This window comes from Schistocerca gregaria, chromosome 5 (assembly GCF_023897955.1).
Source record: "Schistocerca gregaria isolate iqSchGreg1 chromosome 5, iqSchGreg1.2, whole genome shotgun sequence".
NCBI lineage: Eukaryota > Metazoa > Arthropoda > Insecta > Orthoptera > Acrididae > Schistocerca > Schistocerca gregaria.
In genome coordinates this window covers 649,034,084-649,058,478 of record NC_064924.1, presented here as the reverse complement: position 1 = coordinate 649,058,478, position 24,395 = coordinate 649,034,084, and positions in this window count along the sequence as shown.

Below are 24,395 nucleotides of genomic sequence, written 5' to 3'. Positions count from 1 at the left end.
TTCTGTAACACCACATTTCGAAAGCTTCTATTCTCTTCTTGTCCAAACTAGTTATCATCCATGTTTCACTTCCATACATGGCTACACTCCATACAGATATTTTCAGAAACGACTTCCTGACACTTAAATCTGTAGTCGATGTTAACAAATTTCTCTTCTTCTGATACGCTTTCCTTGCCATTGGCAGTCTACATTTTATATCCTCTCTACTTCGACCATCATCAGTTATTTTGCTCCCCAAATATTAGAACTCCTTTACTACTATAAGTGTCTCATTTCCTAATCTAATTCCCTCAGCATCACCCGACTGAATTCAACTGCATTCCATTACCGTCGTTTTGCTTTTGTTGATGTTTATCTTACATCCTCCTTTCATGACACTGTCCGTTCCGTTCAATTGCTCTTCTAAGTCCCCTGCTGTCTCTGACAGAATTACAATGTCATCGCCGAACCTCAAAGTTTTCATTTCTTCTTATTTACAGAAACCAGATGGCAGTTATAAGCGTCGAGGGACATGAAATGGAAGCAGTGGTTTGGAAGGGAGGGAGACAGGGTTGTAGCCTCTCCCTGATATTATTCAATCTGTATATTGAGCAAGCAGTGAAGGAAACAAAGGAAAAATTTGAAATAGGTAGTAAAATCCATGTCAATTATAACTAACGTAAAATTTACACCGTTCAACTGTCTAGAGGACATCGAGTCTTATCCAGAGTGAAACGAGGGAACAGCCTCCTGTGGACAGTTTCTCACCACAATCTTTCAGAGGAATGATAAGAAGCGCGGCTGAAGAAAACACTTGTTTCACTCCTCTGATGAACTGCTTTCGTTTTAGAGCGGGTACTGACCCTCTCATTAAGGCAAATGCGAAACAACTGGAAGACGAAGATTACCTGTCTCTTCTGAATTTTGTAGGAGACTTTGCGGATGAAAACTGAAATGTAATGCAGAGAGTGATCATCCATCTCTGAAACATGTTACGTGAAATACTGCGGTAAATGTCATTCGGAACTTACCGGCTTTTTGCAGTACACATTACTGTTGTTCGTATGAGTACATAAAGTACCGTCAGAAACGGATTTATATTTAGTTCGCTGTAAGGCAGTAGTAGCGTATGGCCGGCAAAATTTTTTACATCGATCCGGAAATCGGGACGTCTACCAAAAATCTTTCATTCGCAAAGACCAGATGAAATATATAATTATTATTCTCATTGCCAATTCTAAAGGACGTCACGCATAACAAAGACGATTCAATAATTTCAGTTTGAGTCTTTATTTGTGTATATACTAATTTCATTCATTGGACCTAATCTCCGAATATGCCAGCTGAATACAGAAGAAACCGATAGATCGAAGGGTAAGATTCTCTCCAAGATATTGAGATGAAATAATGTAGACATTGCTCTTATTATAGTGTAGTGCAAATAATCTTCGATCAAGAGGCATGATACCTGGATACTAAATCCTTGGTGCAACATACCAGCATATATACAACTACGCCACTTTTGCCGCAGTAATATAGAAAACGTGGGCTATTAAGCATCCAAAACGAAAATGTCATTCAAAATATGAGCATTGAAGTTTAATAAATTAGAGTAGCTAAGGTACACGCCACAAATATATGGGCCGTCTCAGATTCTGACATCACTTCCTCACCCTCCTATCTATACAGACGCAGCCATGATAAAACCTGAAAATGTAGTATCAGTGATCAGAGTGACACTTCAGTTTATCAGTGATCAGAGTAGTACTTCAGTTACAGGAAGAGCTGAAGAAAACGGCTTAACCCAAAATTTTATGCAAAATATTAAAGTATATTCAGGTCTGCAGCATGGAACAGAGATTGCAAACCATCTCTTTGCTTCTCGTTAAAAAATTCTCGAAACCAACACCTAAATGTATCTGCAAGAGTTAGAGGTGACATTCCAAGCAGCCAACGCCTAGAAGTCATGTACGAAGTAAGATGACAGACTCCAGTTATTCAATGAATTATAGACGAAGCTGGGACTTTCAAAGGGAAATGTGGGAAAAGTTTTCAAAGGAACTTAAAGCTGTCGAATGGATGCTAGTCTGTCCTGAAAATTATGGCAAATTTGTTGGTGCTTTAATCTCGACTACAAGAAATGTGTACCAAAGGGGAACCACAAGAAAAGTATTCCAGGGTAGAACCGTGAATGCGAAGAACATGATGAATAGTATATGATTGATACTGATCCTGATCTAGTTCAAAAACTAATGAGAAAACTGAATAAAACAAGAAGGTTGTAATGGATCACCAAGTAAAGAAGTTAGGTTTCATGAAATCGTGTCGCCAGCTGTAGAGATCATTGAAGAATTTCGTCGAGACTCCGATAGATTACTCGCTGACACCAGATCAACTCTCAAACATAATTGTTTCACTTCCAAAGCCTCACAAAACAAAAAACAAACACGAAAAACAGAAAACGAGCTTAGTGATATTCGGCAAATAACACCTGCTGATACACAGTTGTCTCAGGATTTTACACTGAAGGAACTAGAAACAACTCTCCAGGATGTAAAGACAGACAAGGCAACTGGTTTTGATGGGATACAGTCAGGGATTTTGATTCACTGTTCACTGTGGGGAGAGCACTAGGTTACAGCATGCCAATTTTTTTCCGTCCATCTTAATTACTAAACTTATCGCTGTCCTGAAACAGAAGACACCTTGAGATAATGTAGAAAGAATAGTACTTGAAATAAACGCAACAATGGTAAAATTAAGAGTGCAATGAGTATTCTACTTTTAAAGGGAAAATAGACAGTGGACGGAGTACACTGACCGTTTCTATGAGGAGGAGGACTTGTCCGACGACGTGACAGAAGAAGAAATTGAAGTTGACACAGAAGTAACAGTAATAGTCGTAAATTCAGTATTTAAAGGAGCTCAGGAAGCCACGAGATCAAACAAGACAGAAGGGATTCATAATATTTCATCTGAAATAAAACCATTGAGGCTATGGCTAACGAACGTCTATAATGCTGATGTGTACAACTAATCGGATAACATCGTCCCATCCAATTTTCGGAAAATAATCATCAGCACAAATCCTGAAATAGGAAGGACAGACAATGCTAAAACTATCGCAGAATCAGATTATCAACTATGAAATGTAGCAGAAATGAGAATAGCGAGAAACTTAACAATAGAATTTTTGGTCACGAAGTAAAACAATCCACGGTGCACGAAGCAAGGCGGTCAAAAAAGCAGGCTAGCAGAGGTAAAAAGAGGATTCCTGTCCTAAAGAAGTTCACTGGTAACAAACATAGGCCTAGGTTTGAGGAAGAAGTTTCTGAGGATGTACATTTTGAGCGAAGCATTACAAATCACATTGAGATTAATCAATTACCTGCACTCAGACAAGCTCTAGAAACTAGTCCATCGTAACATCGTAATAATGGTCTACGTCAGAGGAAAGCATTATCCCCGATATTTTCGGCCATTATATTCCTGACATGCCTGAAATATAGCACTTGCGGTTCAGTATAAGGACTGCCAAGGTGCTTGTAAAACTCTGATGATCTCAGCACACTATGTAAATATTTCCTGTTACTTACAATCCGTCTTGATTGTAAATATGTTTATCCACATGACCGATTTTGGTTCCTCTAGAACCATTTCAGATATGAAATGACAATGATACTAATTTACTATTTTACAAATACAAGTCTATTTCGTCCTACCGGATCAACATCAAATGTACCACAGAACGTATCTGGAATTTCGGTTACAGAAGTAACCCGTCCACACTCAGCAACTTTCACATTCTGCGTCACATTAAATTCTGATTCAGGAAACACGTATACTCTCAAAACAAAACAACGTTTGGGGCATATATGGCTGCCTAAAAGCACTGAGTCACGAACATTAAACAAAACTTAGAAACCCTAGATAGACCTGATAAAGGCGGTTTCTTCACATTTTAGAAGAAGTTGAAATATACTCCCACAAAAAGAAAGACCCGGATTTAATCCTCAACGAGCAAAGCGAGGTCAATCATTATGCCTATTTTAGTATTTATGACGACTTACTGAAATGGTCACTATTGCATATAGAAGTCCAAGTCGAAAGATGAGAGATGGTACAGTGTGAAACAGCTGGAAGATGCGTGCAGTGCCTAGGGTCGTTGACAGGGCCCTCCTGCATGGCCCTCTTACCCTCGGCGATGGACATCAGACGACTGAACTGCTCGCGGCACAACACCGAAATAGTGGGAACCACAGAAGCAGACCATGGAGGAAAACAAGTCTATACCAGCGCCATGGATACCGAAATCGCCCTTTGTTTTCGATCGTACAAAAACCATAATTTTATTTTGTGTTTTAATTTCTTTGGCAAGTACAGATTTTAACATTGACAACTATAGATCTTAACTAAGTATTTTTAGAGATAAAAGCAAATTAGAAAAATCTACTTAATACCGTATATGCATATAAATTGTAACAAATTTACCAGACGCAACCTGTCGGTAAGAGTTTTATAACTAATATAAATAATGTGCATTCTGCCAACCAGTTTAATGTGATGCAGTACGTGAAGATTGCTGAGTGCGGACTGGTTACTCCTGTCACCGAAATTGCGGGTACGTTCTGTGGTACATTTGATGTTTATCGGGTAGGATGAAATAGGCTCGCTTTTGTGAAATAGTAAATTAATGTCATTGTCATTTCAGATCTGAAGATGGTTCTAGGGAAACCGAAACCAGCCATGTGAATAAACATTTTTTCAATCAAGACGAATTATATGTAACAATGTACAAAAAGTGGTTGCGGTATACCTGCACACATTATGTCTGTTTTTGGAAATATAAATATTTCACAGTGTGATGCCTCATACCCAGTCTTTCCGAACCTGAAGTCAGAAGTTACAATTTAAACAACAAAAATGGTTCAAATGACTCTAAGCACTATGGGACGTAACATCTGAGGCAATCACTCCACTGGACTTAGAACTGCTTCAACCTGACTAAACAAAGGACATCACACACATATATGTACGAGGCGGGTTCGAACCTGTGACCGTAGCAGCTGCGCGCTTCCTGATTGAAGCAACTAGGACCACTCGGCCACAGCTTAAACAACAGAGAAATAGACTATAAACTGCAAGTCCGTACTAATGAGACAGTGCTTCACTACCAGAGTCACACAAATTATCTGAGAATGCTTTTAAGAAGGCAAGAAGATCTGCTGAAAGTACAGTCAAAACAAAGAAATATCTACAACTTCTGTTAAACTAAGATATCCCAGAACTGACAAGAAACCCACTTCGGTTCAGGAATCAGCCCCTGCGACTGGCCCAACAGCTTCCTGATAGCAAATTCATCTCTGACAGCAAAAGGCGTGAAGTTCATAATACGGGTGGTCCACCTACGTGCGACATTTTATTGACCCTCTACAGAGAGCCGAGGGCTTTGAATTGCCAAGGATGCATGAGTGGAATAATACATATCGCATCAGATCAAATCACGAAGTGGGTGCACATATCCTGCACTACACAAAAGAGGCTAGCACCGCAGCCCAGACTATGTTTGCGGAGCTTCAAACTAGACCATCCGGTACATTGTCGAGGCGTGCAACTTGAGTGCCTACCTGGGTGACCAAAACGATTTTTTCACTGCTTGATAAGGAGACTGTATATTTGCATAAAGCATCTGTTTTTAATATATCATTTACATTTAACTTACACATTTTCATGTCTTCTTGACTGAATGTCATTTGTAGTACTATCCACTATGTGAAATATTCTCTCAGAATTATTATAGTATTATCTCTCATACCACGTTGTTGCATGTGTGTTTGTGTGTGTGTGTTTTTGTGCGTGTGAGTTTTTGTGTGTGTGTAATTTTGTGTGTGTGTGTGTTTGTGTTTTTTTGTGTGTGTGTTTTTGTGTGTGTTTGTGTTTGTTGTTTGACCTCCACTTTAGAAGTGGATTCGTCTGTTCGTTGTATCGTTCTCCACGTGCATGATGTCAAATATTCCTGTCACCATTCAGTTCTGTTCAGTTTCCTCACTGCTGGAATAATGTCACAAAGATGAGAGAGAGAAAGCGATGGTAGTGTTATCATAACGATTCAAAAATTGTGCAGAGCAGTATGAGCTGCTATGAAAATTCCAGATTGAGTACGACTATTTTATGCAAGTGGGATTCGGAGGGAGACGCCTGTCTTTCACAATTCAGCTACCCACGTGCCACTCACGGACCGTTCTCACACCATCAAATTTCCCATTGCCTCTCTCCTGGTTTTCAAACCTCGCAAAATTTCTTATGTATGTATTGGAATGGTAGAAAGTACGGCAGATGTACTGCCCAAAGGAAGGAAACAAGATTAAAATTTACCGTTCGTGGCCGACGAGGTTACTAGAGGTGGAAAATGTGAAGATGAATCGGTAAGAACAGTATCTGCGAATTGCAAATGTTTGGGATTGAATTTAAGTCTTGTAAACAGTTTTTAAATGTCAGGAATTACAGATACATCACACATTCGTCTACAAAGTGAAACGATCATTTGAAAAATACTTTTCAGCGGTCTGTGAAGGATTTCTACACTAAATATTTTCTTTCACGACGGCAGGGTACGGTTGTCTGATGTGGATGTTCGATCGTCACTGTCACATAGTTTAGAACATGGGCCTTTTATTATAGAGGACCAGATTAAGTTTTTTAAGTTTTCGTGCACTGTACATTCCCCCACTATCTACATGGCTAATCTGCAAATCACATTTAAGTACCTGGCAGAAAGTTTATCGAACCACCTTCACAATAAATCACGAAAGAACGAGCACCTATATCGTTTCGTGGGGGTTTGATTTCTCTTATTTTATTACGATGAGCGTTTCTCCATACGTAGGCCGGCGTCAACAAATATTTTCGCATTCGAAGGAGAAACCTGTTTTTCGTGAGAAGTTCCGCCGCGACGAAAAACACCTTTGTTTGAATAATGTCCATCCCAAATCCTGTATCATTTCACTGATACCCTCTCACCTATATTCTGAGAATAAAAAAACGCTGCCCTTCTGTGAACTTTTTCGATATACTCCGTCAATCCTATCTCGTAAGTATACCACACCGCGCAGCAGTGTTATGAAAGATGACCGACAAGAGTAGTGTGCGCAGTCTCTATAGCATATCCGTTACATTTTCTAAGTGTCCTGCCAACAAAGCGGAATCTTTGTTTTGCCTTCCCCACAACATTTTCTGTGTGTTATTTCCAATTTAAGTTGTTCGTAATTGTAATTCCTCGGTATTTAGTTGAATTTACGGTCGTTAGATTTGACTGATTTATCGTGTAACCTGTGTTTGACGGATTCCTCTTAGGAGTCATATGGATGACGTCACAGATTTCGTTATAGAGAGTCAACTGACAATTTTTGCACCATTCAGATATGCATCTGATGTACAGTGTCTCTGCACGTCCAAACGAATGAGAACTGCCCAAAACCATAAATTGTTCACCTTAAAACACCCTGTGACAATTTTGTAAAAAAATTATATACCACCACTGACTTTTTACTGTTACAAATCAGTCTACGTCCAAAGATTTAAGCAGGGAATAAAAACCATCCTTATTCGAGCCACAGTGATTATCCACCAAACGTATTCATGTTAGCGGCGATGTACGGCTTGCTTGGAAAAATAGTTGAAATGGCTCTGAGCACTATGGGACTTAACATCTGAGGTCATCAGTCCCCTAGAACTTAGAACTACTTAAACCTAACTAACCTAAGGATATCACACACATCCATGCCCGAGGCAGCTTCGTTGGTGCGTGATTCTATGAGGACTTCGTTCCCTCATCTTGAAACTTCTTGTTACCTGAAACGTCGCAAGACTAGAAAACGTCCATCGAGAAGGTGGGTTCTTGTCAGCCTGAGCTGTATTACACCTTCTTTCAACGATAATGAAAGGAAAGCAATTACCTCCTAAACCTGTTGGACCAACAACAGGAAATATATAAAACTGAAGTACAGTAACTGGAGAAGGCACATTAGTAGTAATAATTTTCTTCATCTGGTATAGTTGTCCTTTGTCGAAAATTATTGAACAAACGTATCATTATTTACGATAAAAAATCAAGTCGCGGTCCTTATTCATACCTTTGCTGTACATATTATTCACAGTGTAAAAGGCTTCACATAAAATTTACCTGTATGATAATTTTTTGTAGTGGTGAGTTGTATTCTGTTGTGAGGGCTGGAAGCAGTATGTGGTCTGTAGGATGTAACGTCCTATTAGCCCTATGTCTCAATCTAAACAATTTTTTGTTGCTACACACTCTCCGACGCTGAAGAGTTACATACTGAAATATGATCACGAACAATTCTGTATTCTACGAATATAGAGGTGTCGACTATCTTACTCTGGTCAAAGTCTCCAGAAGTCTGTTAATCATATCCTTAGTTAGGCACATTACTAATCAGTGTCCAGTATACATGATTGTTTATCAGCGTACAGTGTCTTCACAACCGTTCATCAGTACTCAGGGGAATTTCCTGTTCATAAAGAAGGCACCGTTGCTAATTTCATATTTAAGAAATCCTTTGGAATAAAGCAGGAACAAGGAACAAGCAAAGGTGTTGGCATATACATTGATAGGAATTTGAAAGATAAAAATACTGGAGTATAAATATGTAAATGAAAGGATAATAATAGTAGGAAATAAAGGTCAAAGAAAATTGTAAGAATAATAGCAACTTATGCCCCAGATGAAGTAAAAATTTACTAGTGTAAGGCCATCTGCAAACACTTACAAGAGAACATAAACAGATGAAATTACAGTCTGGTTTTACTTATGGGAGATCTCAATGGTATAAATGGAAACATATCCACTCCAAAACTATAGGCACATTTGGAGAAGACGTGTGTAATATAACGGGAAAATGCTCAAAGATTTTGAAACCTTTAGTCATTTAAATATTACCAGTAGTTTCCTTAGTTGTTGTTGTTGTCATCAGTCCTGAGACTGGTTTGATGCAGCTCTCCATGCTACTCTATCCTGTGCAAGCTGCTTCATCTCCCAGTACCTACTGCAACCTACATCCTTCTGAATCTGCTTAGTGTACTCATCTCTCGGTCTCCCTCTACGATTTTTACCCTCCACGCTGCCCTCCAATGCTACATTTGTGATCCCTTGATGCCTCAAAACATGTCCTACCAACCGATCCCTTCTTCTAGTCAAGTTGTGCCACAAACTTCTCTTCTCCCCAATCCTATTCAATACCTCCTCATTAGTTACGTGATCTATCCACCTTATCTTCAGTATTCTTCTGTAGCACCACATTTCGAAAGCTTCTATTCTCTTCTTGTCCAAACTAGTTATCGTCCATGTTTCACTTCCATACATGGCTACACTCCAAACAAATACTTTCAGAAACGACTTCCTGATACATAAATCTATATTCGATGTTAACAAATTTCTCTTCTTCAGAAACGCTTTCCTTGCCATTGCCAGTCTACATTTTATATCCTCTCTACTTCGACCATCATCAGTTATTTTACTTCCTAAATAGCAAAACTCCTTTACTACTTTAAGTGTCTCATTTCCTAATCTAATTCCCTCAGCATCACCCGATTTAATTTGACTACATTCCATTATCCTCGTTTTGCTTTTGTTAATGTTCATCTTATATCCTCCTTTCAAGACACTGTCCATTCCGTTCAACTGCTCTTCCAAGTCCTTTGCCGTCTCTGACAGAATTACAATGTCATCGGCGAACCTCAAAGTTTTTACTTCATCTCCATGAATTTTAATACCTGCTCCAAATTTTTCTTTTGTTTCCTTTACTGCTTGCTCAATATACAGATTGAATAACATCGGGGAGAGGCTACAACCCTGTCTCACTCCTTTCCCAACCACTGCTTCCCTTTCATGCCCCTCAACTCTTATTACTGCCATCTGGTTTCTGTACAAATTATAAATAGCCTTTCGCTCCCTGTATTTTACACCTGCCACCTTTAGAATTTGAAAAAGAGTATTCCAGTCAACATTGTCAAAAGCTTTCTCTAAGTCTACAAATGCTAGAAACATAGGTTTGCCTTTTCTTAATCTTTCTTCTAAGTTTCCTTAGTAAGAAAGCTATATAAAAATTTACTTGGTCAGCAAGAGGATGTAGACCTAGTATAGATTACATAACTATAAGTGAGGTTTTTCCTGGGCAGGTTAGAGGTACCAGAGATTATCGAGGAGTGGATATTGGATCAGATCACTTCCTCATGGTGTAAATAATTGACAGCTATACCAAATGGAGAAATCCGAAGAAGCCAGTTAAGCATTAAAAAGAATAACAAGTTCTCAAAATTTAACTTTTAGAATATGGCAGCATAAAAGGTCTCTACCAAAAGCAGACGACACGAACATTACCAAATTTATAACGGTAGAAGACGTGGAACAAAAATAGGGAAATATAAAAAAAAACTGCATCAAAAGTTGCTATTGAGACTCTAGGCAATAAATGGAAATGCAGGAAAGAGAGAAGCGTGAGGATTTAGACGCAAGAGGTGGAAAAAGCTTTTAAGGAAAAACAGGACCCTTTCATGACGTATATTAATAATCCCACTAATGAAAGTATAACGAATATAAAGAGACGAGGAATATACGAAGTACACAAATAGGAAAGCTCCCGCAGAATCACCGCAACGCTTTACCTCCAATATAAACTATACCTATATGGCAGCCAACCATCTCTTGTAAAGTAATGTAATCACTCAACACACAATAAACTGATTGTTTCTTTGCTAACAATATGGGAACGAATGAATGAATAAGTCAATATAAAAAGTTGTGGCATGGTGATACTTCAATTTAGACGTTACCTGAACTGAAGACTGGCTGTAAGTCAAAGTAATACCTATCGTTACAAAGGCGATTAAAATAAATGCAGGAACTATCAAGGAATAAGCCTCCTGGATTTAGCTCACAAATTATACGGCAAAATCCGGAATGCAATACTTAGAATATCATGAAAAATCTATCATCTGAAGAAAAATCAAGTTTTAGGAAAGGGCGCTAAACTATTGACAACTTATTTGCACTGTAACAAGATATAGAAATGAAACGAGAGCTCAATAAGAAAACCGTCATGTTTCTGTCTATTTCGAGGAAACATTCGATAATGTGTGCAGAGAAAATCTATGAAATACCATGGCGGAACGAGGCTAAGCATCTCAGCTCATAAATGCTATTAATAATCTATTCATAATCTCCGAAATTGTTATAGATATGGGAAACATAACAAAAAGCCAACCAGTGAACTCTAACTATGGAGGAGGACAAGGATGCTGTGTTTCTCCAACACAGTTCAATAAAGTTATCAGCAAATGGGAAACGTGGAATATAAATGGAGTATTTATAGATCTTGACACTAGAACAGTGGTTCCCAACCTACGCCCTGAGGGATAAAATGAAATTTTCAGAGGTGTAAAAGCTAAACGATACGATTCTGTGTCCATGAAAATACGTTACTCTCATATGATCATTACCAGCATCAGAATTTTTTGTAAGACTAATATTAATTACTTAAGTTATCAATAACTAATTTTCTTCAGCTAGTAGCATTAATACGGTGGAGGTTACGGGTTCTTCGTGTAGTCCCACCACGGCACACATATGTTGTGATCTGTCGTGTACATGTCTGACGATGAAAGTTAGACATATACATTACAAATGCATTACCACAAGAAAATATCTTCTCCAAGTAGTAAATAGTGCTTGTAGCAGTCTGGAACTTGCTTTATTACTCGCTTCGAAGCAGTGAAATGAATTAATTGACAGAATAACACAGCAGAAACTACATAAGGGCTACGATGCTGCCGACCACAGTATTATTATTATGATTATTATTGCTGCTGTGATTAGATAAAAAGCATCGACAGCCTCAAGTCTTCCTGCATTTTCAAAAGTAAGGAGTGCAATGATCAAGTGATTTACGAAGAGTAAGTGAAGTGCACTCATTTTAACTTACTTGGGTTCAGATGGGGTTACAGTGTGCAGGTGAAATAAGTGTTCCAATGGAGAGGGGTAATGCAGGGGAAAGAATGTTTTGTAACAAGAGTCTATCCTTACAGTGGATAATTAGCTTTCTTGTCTAAGAAGAAATTGCGAATAGCGCTAGCGATGCATCGCGAATTCCTTCATTATTCAGTCTCACACGCCCCTCCCCCCTCCCCTGCCCCGCTCCCAAACACGCAAACTAAATATCAATCAACTTCCATCACTTCAAAACAAAAAGTATTTCAAGAAAAGTCTTTCATTCTACGGTTTAGTAGGTGCTATGATTGGTGACAATGTGGGAGCGGTGAGGGATTTGGAGGGAGCAACAGACAGCTGGGAGAGAAGTGGTGGGCGGGGTTTCAGTTAATGCCGAATTGCATTAAGGGTGATTGTCTAAGAAACCTTGGAAACCATTGCACTGGACTAAATGTAACTTTATATGTAGAAAACCTATTTCTGGTAACAGAAAATGACCTTCAGATGGGAGTTGCAGAGAAAGTAGAATGCAGGCTCAAGGAATGAGGTTTCTAAGAAGAGTGGGAGATTGTACAAGGGAAGAACGAAAAAAAATTCAGATCTAAGGGAAGATTTAGGTATATGCAACCTGAACTCATAAATAATGGGAACTAGGACATAATTAAATGAACATGTAAATCGTGTCGGGAGAGAATAATTCCCGGTTAAATTATAAATGCACAGGAAGAAGAAATGTACAAAGTCCATGCAGGAGATGGAGTACCATAACACACAATTTGCCTAAGACACGAAGTGAAAAAGAAGAAGAAGAAAACGAACAAGAAGAAATCCTTTGCACAAAAAGAAGATGAAACAGTCATGCGGAAGCTCAATAGTTGGTGTGATGGACATTCTAAACCATGGATAATTCCATGTCTGTGATTCGTGCCCTGGAGTTTGTGCAGTGCACGATGCGAGGTTCGTGCCCACAGGCACAGTAAATTAGCAGCGTGTCCGCTGGAACGCTGCCCAACAGCACTTAGTTCATCTGTGCACCTGACGATGACATCGTGGTCGCTTGCCGGAACACTGACACTCCTACAATGTCAGTGATCCGGCAAACGACCACGATGTCCTCGTCAGGTGCACAGATGAACTAAGAGCTGTTGGATGGAATACTGGGCTAATACAACTAAGTAATTTCTCAATTACCTGGACTCATGTAACTCCTACATGTTTCTAGAACAAACTTTGTGTTCAATCAGTAGGTTGTCATAAAAACATTATCTTTGTAGTGGCCGTCCAGGTTCACATGTACGGCAGAAAAGGAAGTCATTTCAAAATGAATTCATGCTCAATTCTAACTAGTTTAAGGAAAGCCATCGTTGTTTTCTCAAATAAACCAACACATTTTCATTATATACAGATTTCAGGATCCCAGTAAACATACAGAATGAGCCGGTCAGGTGTATTGATTTGTAAGTGCTATCCGTATCGGACCGAACTTACAGGAGACCTGAAGTGTATACAAATAAAGGCAGTCTGTTTGGTGACATTACTGTTTAAATTAAGGCAGAGTGTATCAGCAATGTCGTACTGTGAATGCTACAGTACATATGGCGAATACCTGCTTATTAGTTGTCAGTACTCATCTTTTGGATCACAAACCTTGGGAGCTTCCAATCATCTATCTTACAGAGATGGTACAGATAAAATTAAGAGAACAACTGCTCCCATAGAGACGTATTAGGAATACCCTAACGTAGTGTGATAACGCCGATGTTATGTTCAGTATGTATAAACGATCTTGTGGATAATGTCGAAAGTACCATAAGGCTGTTCGCAGATGATGCCGTTGTCAAGAGGATGGTAACCACGCGAGAAGGCTGTAGTGATGGTGTCGGAACTAGTAGTTAATCCAGAGCGTAAGTAATTCCAGGTTTTGCCCATAAACAGGGGACAAGTCCTTTATTTTTCTGTCATATTGGTGACAAATCACACGAAACAGCAACTTCCATTAAATCTTAAGAGGAGAACATGGAAAGTGTCGCTACCGGCGGTCCCGGTAACTTCTATGAATGCCGTATCCGCAGATATTCAACCGTTTCTGAGAAAACGAAGGCCAATGTTTCGCCGTAATGTACACTCCTGGAATTTGAAATAAGAACACCGTGAATTCATTGTCCCAGGAAGGGGAAACTTTATTGACACATTCCTGGGGTCAGATACATCACATGATCACACTGACAGAACCACAGGCACATAGACACAGGCAACAGAGCATGCACAATGTCGGCACTAGTACAGTGTATATCCACTTTTCGCAGCAATGCAGGCTGCTATTCTCCCATGGAGACGATCGTACAGATGCTGGATGTAGTCCTGTGGAACGGCTTGCCATGCCATTTCCACCTGGCGCCTCAGTTGGACCACCGTTCGTGCTGGACGTGCAGACCGCGTGAGACGACGCTTAATCCAGTCCGAAACATGCTCAATGGGGGACAGATCCGGAGATCTTTCTGGCCAGGGTAGTTGCCTTACACCTTCTAGAGCACGTTGGGTGGCACGGGATACGTGCGGACGTGCATTGTCCTGTTGGAACAGCAAGTTCCCTTGCTGGTCTAGGAATGGTAGAACGTTGGGTTCGATGACGGTTTGGATGTACCGTGCACTATTCAGTGTCCCCTCGACGATCACCAGAGGTGTACGGCCAGTGTAGGAGATCGCTCCCCACACCATGATGCCGGGTGTTGGCCGTATGTGCCTCGGTCGTATGCAGTCCTGATTGTGGTGCTCACCTGCACGGCGCCAAACACGCATACGACCATCATTGGCACCAAGGCAGAAGCGACTCTCATCGCTGAAGACGACACGTCTCCATTCGTCCCTCCATTCACGCCTGTCGCGACACCACTGGAGGCGGGCTGCACGATGTTGGGGCGTGAGCGGAAGACGGCCTAACGGTGTGCGGGACCGTAGCCCAGCTTCATGGAGACGGTTGTGAATGGTCCTCGCCGATACCCCAGGAGCAACAGTGTCCCTAATTTACTGGGAAGTGGCGATGCGGTCCCCTACAGCACTGGGTAGGATCCTACGGTCTTGGCGTGCATCCGTGCGTCGCTGCGGTCCGGTCCCAGGTCGAAGGGCACGTGCACCTTCCGCCGACCACTGGCGACAACATCGATGTACTGTGGAGACTTCACGCGCCACGTTTTGAGCAATTCGGTGGTACGTCCACCCGGCCTCCCGCATGCCCACTATACGCCCTCGCTCAAAGTCCGTCAACTGCACATACGGTTCCCGTCCACGCTGTCGCGGCATGCTACCAGTGTTAAAGACTGCGATGGAGCTCCGTATGCCACGGCAAACTGGCTGACACTGACGGTTGCGGTGCACAAATGCTGCGTAGCTAGCGCCATTCGACGGCCAACACCTCGGTTCCTGGTGTGTCCGCTGTGCCGTGCGTGTGATCATTGCTTGTACAGCCCTCTCGCAGTGTCCGGAGCAAGTATGGTGGGTCTGACACACCGGTGTCAATGTGTTCTTTTTTCCATTTCCAGGAGTGTATATGTCTTTTAGCGCACAGGCACTCAAACCGAACAGGCGGTAAAGCGACCAGCGTCGCGAATTCGCTCTTTTGCGCACCTTGTTGCAACATGTTTTTTTAAACTTTTTAAAAATTTTATTTTGTTTTATTTCTCCACTCTAGGTCGTAGAGGATTACTATAGAAATGGGTCATATCAAATTACTGGATACAGGTGCTAATGTCAAGTGAAAATTTACAGCTGGTTTTCGCAGTATGTGTTACACATTTATTGTATAATATGAACCATGGACATTGCGGTCCGTGGGGGTGGCTTGCGCGCCTCACCGATACAAACCGCCAGGCGCAACCACAACAGAGGGGTATCTGTTGACAGACCAGACAAACGCGTGGTTCCTGAAGGCGGGCAGCAGCTTTTTCAGTAGTTCTAGGAGAAACAGTCTGAATAATTTACAAATCTCCCATTGTAACATCAACCAAAATGGCCTAGCTGTGGTGATACTTCGAACGGCTCAAAGCACGGGGAAACTACACCGTAATTTTCCCGACAGTGTGCCGCTCTGCTGTATAATTAATTGATAAGGCGTCCTCTTGGGTGAAATATTTCGGTGTTAAAATAGTCTCTCAATCGGATCATCGGGCTAGGACTATTCAGGATGGTGTCGGCATCTGAAGAAATAAAACTGGCGATCTGCACATCGGAGAGGGGAGTTGTAGGTCCGTAATTGTGGGAAGATAAGTTCGATAATTTAAAAATTGGAATGGATAAGTTGAAGTAGATACAGTGGGAATTAGTGAAGTTCGGTGGCAGGAGGAACAGGAGTCTTCCTCAGGGAAATACAGAGTTATCCACTCCTGGAAATGGAAAAAAGAACACGTTAACACCGGTGTGTCAGACCCACCATACTTGCTCCGGACACTGCGAGAGGGCTGTACAAGAAATGACCACACGCACGGCACAGCGGTCACACCAGGAACCGCGATGTTGGCCGTCGAATGGCGCTAGCTGCGCAGCATTTGTGCACCGCCGCCGTCACTGTCAGCCAGTTTGCCGTGGCACACGGAGCTCCATCGCAGTCTTTAACACTGGTAGCATGCCACGACAGCGTGGATGTGAACCGTATGTGTAGTTGACGGACTTTGAGCGAGTGGTATAGTGGGCAAGCGGGAGGCCGGGTGGACGTACCGCCGAATTGCTCAACACGTGGGGCGTGAGGTCTCCACAGTACATCGATGTTGTCGCCAGTGGTGCACGTGCACGTGCCCGTCGACCTGGGACCGGACCGCAGCGACGCACGGATGTACGCCAAGACCGTAGGATCCAACGCAGTGCCGTAGGAGACCTCACCGCCACTTCGCCGCAAATTAGGGACACTGTTGCTCCTGGGGTATTCGCAACCGTATCCATGAAGCTGGGCTACGGTCCCGCACACCGTTAGGCCGTCTTCAGCTCACGCCCCAACACCGTGCAGCCCGCCTCCAGTGGTGTCGCGACAGGCGTGAATGGAGGGACGAATGGAGACGTGTCGTCTTCAGCGATGAGAGTCGCTTCTGCCTTGGTGCCAATGATGGTCGTATGCGTTTTTGGCGCCGTGCAGGTGAGCGCCACAATCAGGACTGCATACGACCGAGGCACACTGGGCCAACACCCGGCATCATGGTGTGGGGAGCGATCTCCTACACTGTCCGTACACCTCTGGTGATCGTCGAGGGTACACTGAATAGTGCACGGTACATCCAAACCGTCATCGAACCCATCGTTCTACCATTCCTAGACCGGCAAGGGAACTGGCTGTTCTAACAGGACAATGCACGTCCGCATGTATCCCGTGCCACCCAACGTGCTCTAGAAGGTGTAAGTCAACTACCCTGGCCAGCAAGATCTCCGGATCTGTGCCCCATTGAGCATGTTTGGGACTGGATGAAGTGTCGTCTCACGCGGTCTGCACGTCCAGCACGAACGCTGGTCCAAATGAGGCGCTAGGTGGAAATGGCATGGCAAGCCGTTCCACAGGACTACATCCAGCATCTCTACGATCGTCTCCATGGGAGAATAGCAGCCTGCATTGCTGCGAAAGGTGGATATACACTGTACTAGTGCCGACATTGTGCATGCTCTGTTGCCTGTGTCTATGTGCCTGTGGTTCTGTCAGTGTGGTCATGTGATGTATCTGACCCCAGGAATGTGTCAATAAAGTTTCCCCTTCCTGGGACAATGAATTCACGGTGTTCTTATTTCAATTTCCAGGAGTGTGTATACAAAGTCAATTAGGGTTAGTGCAGAAATATCTCCAATAATTAATTATTAAATAGTAATTCGCGTAAGATACTAAGAACAGATCAGTGAAAGCACTGCTGTAGCCAAGATGGACACAATGCAAACACCCACGACGGTGGTACATGTTTATATGCCAACCACCTCTATAGATGACAAAGAGATTGAAGAAATCTATGATCAGGTGAAAGCAAAATTACTCAGGTAGCTGAAGGAGTCGAAAATTTAATTGTGAAGAGGGACTGTAACTCGACAATAGGAAAAGGAAGAGAAGAAAAATAAGGGGTGAATATGGACAGGGGGAAATGAATGAAAGAGGAAGCCGCCTGGTAGAATTTGGCACGGAACATGATTCAGTCATCGCTAATAGTTGGTAGTATTATAAAAGAAGGCTGTATACATGGAAGGTCTGGTTACATATGGTAAGGCAAAGATTTAGGAACCATTTTTCAAATCGTGAGACATATTCAGGGCAGATGTGGAGGCTGGGCGTAATTTATTGGCTATGAACTGTAGACTAAAACCCAAATGATTGTAAAAAGGTTGGAAATTAAGGATATGGGAATTGGGTATGAATAAATGCCCAGAGTATGGGAGTTTCAGAGAGAACATTTGGAAACGATTGTCTAGAACAGTTGAAGGAATATAGTAGAAGACGAATGGGTTGCCTTAAGAGATGAAATAGCCAAAGCAGCGGAGGATAAAATAGCTAAAAAGACAGGTTACTTTTAAATTAAAATATAGAACGTAGGTACGTTTGAACATTTTATTTCGGTTGTTCCAATGTGATACATGTAGCATTATGAACTTATCATTTCTGAGAACGCATTCTGTTACAGAATGATTACCTGTAAATACCACATTAATGCAGTAAATTTTCAAAATAATGTCCGTCAACCTCAATGCATTTGGCAATGATTGTAACGACATTCCTCACAACAGCGAGTAGTTCGCCTACCGTAATGTTCGCACATGCATTGACAATGCTCTGATACATGTTGTCAGGTGTCGTCGGTGGATCACGATAGCAAATATGCTTCAACTTTCCCCACAGAAAGAAATCCAGGGACGTCAGATCCGGTGAACTCGCGGGCCATGGTGTGGTGCTTCGACGACCAATCCACCTGTCATGAAATATGCTATTCAATAACGCTTAAACCACACGCAAGCTATGTGCCGGACAACGCCATTCTGTCATGCAGTGAAACATCTTGTAGTAACATCTGTAGGACATTACGTAGGATATTAGCATACGTCGCACCATTTAGATTGCCACCGATAAAATGGAGGCCAATTATCCCTCCTGCCACGGCGCCGCACCATACATTAACCCGTCAAGGTCGCGGATGTTCCACTTGTCGCAGCCATCGTGGATTTTCCGTTGCCCAATAGTGCTTATTATTCCGGTTTACGTTACCGCTGTTGGTGAATGACGCTTCTAAACAGGACGCGTGCAAAAAATCTGTCATCGTCCAGTGATTTCTCTTGTGCCCAGTGGCAGACTATGCACGCAATTCCTGGTGCACAGAAATGTGATACGGATGCAATCGATGTTGATGTAGCATTCTCAACACCGACGTTTTTGAGGTTCCCGATTCTAGCGCAATTTGTCTGCTACTTATGTGCGGATTAGCCGCAACAGCAGCTAAAACACCTACTTGGGCATCATCATTTGTTGCAGGTCGTGGTTGACGTATCACGTGTGGCTGAACACTTCATGTTTCCTTAAATAACGTAACTATCCGGCGAACAGTCCGGACACTTGGAAGATGTCGTCCAGGATACCAAGCAGCGTACATAGCACACGCCCGTGGGCATTTTCATCACAATAGCCATACATCAACACGATATCGACCTTTTCCGCAATTGGTAAACGGTCAGTTTTAACACGGGTAATGTACCAAGAAGCAAATACCCTCCACACTGGCGGAATGTTACGTGATACCACGTACTTATACGTTTGTGACTATAACAGCGCCATATATCCCAAAGCGAAAAATGTGGTAGAAACTAAAACATTCACATTTCTTTACGTACTACATAAATATGTAATAAAGAATGGGGGTTCCTATTTTTAAAAAACGCAGTTGATATCTGTTTGACCTATGGCAGCGGCATCTAGAGGGCCAACCATAGCGTCATCTGGTTTTGACCCTTCAAGCTAGACAAGTTTCGTTCTTTGTAGGTTTCTTCATTTGACGCTTATTTCGTCAGATATTTGGCCCGGTCACAATCAGTGGACCACCCTGTAAATACAGGCGTGTTCAAGAGTTCGTTGAAGGTAAATGTAATAATTCTTAACATTAGTAGAAAGAATACTAACGTTTCTTGTGCTGTATAAACACTAATTCTTGCAAAGTCTGTCACGTTGGTTTGCAGTTTAAATTTATAGAAGCTTATACCAGTGTATCAGCTTCCAGTATTAGGCATCGAAGAAATGCAAATGTCCGACGCGGACAACACACAGCATATTGCCTTGCTGGCGGGGAACATTCCTGAAATCCTAGCTCGTTATTGCCCTATGGCGTGGGAACCGACGCACCTGGCTTCACATTATCCTGCTTGGGAACAGCATTTATGTAAATGCAAGAAATGAGGTTCCTCGTACTAGAACCTGCTCCCAGTCACGAAATTGGCGCATATATTTCTTCTCCGTGCAGCAGGAACAGACAGTCCGCCATTCTTTAGCGGCAGAGTTGCAGAAACGCTGCTGGCAGACTTAGATCGTAGTGAAATCACAATTCTGGAACGTTATAATATCTGAAGTTAAGCACAAAATGTGAAACTGTAAGTGATGAATGACTTTTTTGGTCATTTAGTATGCATGACGCGTTTCAGAATTTTTTCCATCTTCAGGAGTCCAAGTGCAAATGTAGGATAAGGACAAGATTATTACGACTTATGTACGTAACATGAACATAACAGATTACGTAAACAACTGGCAATGATCTTGTGTTAGTCCTATAGTTGCACCTGGATTTCAGAAGTTGGAAATAATATCTAAACGCGTCAAGCATACTTTTTTATCAATAAAGTTATTCCTCATCTGCTGTATGACCTTTTATGCAACCCAGCCACATTAAGTAGATATCCACGTATATTTACTATAATGGTCACTAGCCTAATATGAGAATTTATGTCACATTTCTATTGTTTTAATATCTGTCGTTCCTCGTAAACAACAAATGTATTCGCCACTAATATTTTCATATATTATATGATGCACAACTTCACTGCAAAGAAATATATCCGCCTTTAGCAAACGAGCTACCTGTATGAAAATTATGTTTGTTGCGGACTACTTTCGTTGATAATTCCAAGTGAGTGTAAATATATCCAAAAATTGTAATAAGACATGTCCTGATCATTATACATCGAACCAGGCCCTCACTGTATAAACGACAGGATTTGACATGAAACGGTAGCGATCCCACCTTACACACATAAACAAATACCTAAAACAGCTTATTAGTCGAAAAATCGTATTAGACAATTATTAGCTGCTAAGAAAACTCTTTATTGACATTACTAACAGTTTAAATTGTTACAAATCGTCAGGTTCATAAAGAACATGCCGCTGTTATAACCACAGGTCACATGTCTGATAGTAATGCCTAACGTTCAGGCACTTCATAAACTAACTAATACATTGGGCACAAAAGGTTTTCAAAATACCGTTTGTAGAGGGCGTTAGGTACGTTAACGTCTGGTTATAACAGAGAACTGCTTAGCTATTTTGCGGTGAGGAATGAGAGAGGCTGAGGTCTAGCTACGACGACGTTACAACAGATGGAGCACATACAAAAACTGAGCAAAAATCGAGAAGTTGGCTACCTCCTGCTCAAAGAAACCATCGCCGAATTTCCTATAAGTGAATTAGGGAAACCAGTGGAAACATGCGTCTCTATCGCCACACAGGGGTCCGCACTCATTTCCCTTGAATTTTAATATCCAGTTCTGTAGAAGGTGGCAAGATTGCGACATGCCTGCCCTTTGCAACAATTGAAGTCTTGGTTGTGAAATGAAGAAGCGTCAGTACTCTATGTCTAGAAGAGCTTAAAATTAAGATCGACATAGTGTCTCGAGATTGGTTCAACAATGCTTTTCCTCATTTCAATGAGTAATGAAATATGACATGGGTGGTATCCAAGTACAGGTGTATACAGGACTCTAATTCGTAAACGTTGGAATTGATGTCATATTTTGACGACTAGTTTTCCGTTAACTTCTTCACGTAATTGAGACAATTTCTGGCCTCCTATCTTAAGAAATCGTACAGTCGGTTTCCTTGTCCGTACTTATCCAATTACAACTTGTGCTCTGCCTCCAGTAATCTCGCCAACCAGATATTCCTTCTGCATGCCCAGCTCTTCCACACATATCCCGTAACGTAACAAATATGTTACTGGATAATTCAAGCACTCCACACAGTCATCCATACTATTTGCAGCCGAGAGCAAGCAGAGCCAAAAATCTTCTCTCACGAACACTACCATCATCGCACTCAGCTGCTGTTGGGTAATGGCTTACTTCAGTGATCCAAGTATACTGCTCTGCAAAATTTGAGGACGAGATAGATAAAGCTACATAACATATTGTCACGTAGAAGAAGGTGTAATTAGATGAATGACGAACAATAACTTCACTTAACGAAGGTTTATTCAGCACATTGACATACAAGAGCGTGGAGCGAAAATTCCAGTACAATGATTCTTGACATTTGTGGATACTTTAGTAACGGACTCGAACCGCATATAGAAATTAAGATTTTACATTTCAGGTGAGCTGTGAACTCACGACCCTCCATGCAACATTCTGGTATCATAACCACTACACCAAGGTGACTGACCTGCTGAGGTTCTTCGGCGACAATATTAACTACTCCGTAGAAATGAATCAAAGAGCCGGTGCATGTTTCCAGACTTCTCCCAGTCGTGCTCAGAAACCTGGACGTCATAGGATGTTAGCCATGCAAGCATGACTGTAACGCCAATCAGCACTAGCGACGAGGAACGGGAAGAGACAGTGCTTGCCAATAAGAGGGCAGTTACAGTATACTGTATTGGTGGTGTTCACTGTTTCAACGTGGCCCGGAGACAGCGTTTGGATGACTTCACACGTCTCGTACAGATTACCTTATGGAGGACATAGTGATAGACATCCCTGGGGTTGTGAATCAGCTGAATCGGTTGAAAATAAATAAATCGCCAGGTCCTGATGGGATTCCAGTTCACCTTTACAGAGAGTACTCTACTGCAATGGCTCCTTACTTAACTTGCACTTATCGCGAATCTCTTGGCCAACGTAAAATTCCGAGCGACTGGAAAAAAGCGCAGGTGACGCCAGTATATAAGAAGGGTAGAGGGACGGATCCTAAAAATTACAGACCAATATCCATAACATCGGTTTGTTGCAAGATTCTCGAACGTATTCTAAGTTCGAATGTAATGAATTTCCTTGAGACAGAGAAGTTGCTGTCCGTGCATCAGCACTGCTTTAGAAAGCATCGCTCCTGCGAAACGCCACTCGCGCTTTTTTCAAATGATATCTTGCAAACCATGATTGACGGGTATCAGCCGGATGCCATATTCCTTGACTTCCGGAAAGCGTTTGACTCGGTGCCCCACTGCAGACTCCTAAGTAAGGTACGAGCATATGGGATTGGTTCCCAAGTATGTGAGTGGCTCGAAGACTTCTTAAATAATAGAACCCAGTACGTTGTCCTCGATGGTGAGTGTTCATCGGAAGTGAGGGTATCATCTGGAGTGCCCCAGGGAAGTATGGTAGGTCCGCTGTTGTTTTCTATCTACATTAATGATCTTTTGGATAGGGTGGATAGCAATGTGCGGCTATTTGCTGATGATGCTTTGGTGTACGGGAAGGTGTCGTCGTTGAGTGACTATAGGAGGATACAAGATGACTTGGACAGCATTTGTGATTGGTGTAAGGAATGTCAGCTAACTCTAAATATAGATAAATGTAAATTAATGCAGGTGAATAGGGAAAAGAATCCCGTAAGGTTTGAATACTTCAATAGTAGTGTATCGCTTGACACAGTCATGTCGATTAAATATTTGGGCGTAACATTGCAGAGCGATATGAAGCGGGACAAGCATGTAATGGCAGTTGTGGGGAAGGCGGATGGTCGTCTTCGGTTCATTGGTAGAATTTTGGGAAGATGTGGTTCATCTGTAAAGGAGACAGCTTATAAAACACTAATACGACCTATTCTTGATTACTGCTCGCGCGTTTGGGATCACTATCAGGTCGGATTGAGTGAGGACACAGAAGAAATTCAGAGGCGGGCTGCTAGATTTGTTACTGGTAGGTTTGATCATCACGCGAGTGTTACGGAAATGCTTGAGGAACTCGGGTGGGAGTCCCTAGAGGAAAGCAGGCGTTCTTTTCGTGAATCGCTACTGAGATAATTTAGAGAACCAGCATTTTGGCTGACTGCAGTACAGTTTTACTGCCGCAAACTCATATTTTGCAGAAAGACCACAAAGATAAGATAAGAGAGATTAGGGCTCGTACAGAGGCATATAGGCAGTCATTTTTCCCTCGTTCTGTTTGGGAGTGGAAAAGGGAGAGAAGATGCTAGTTGCGGTACGGG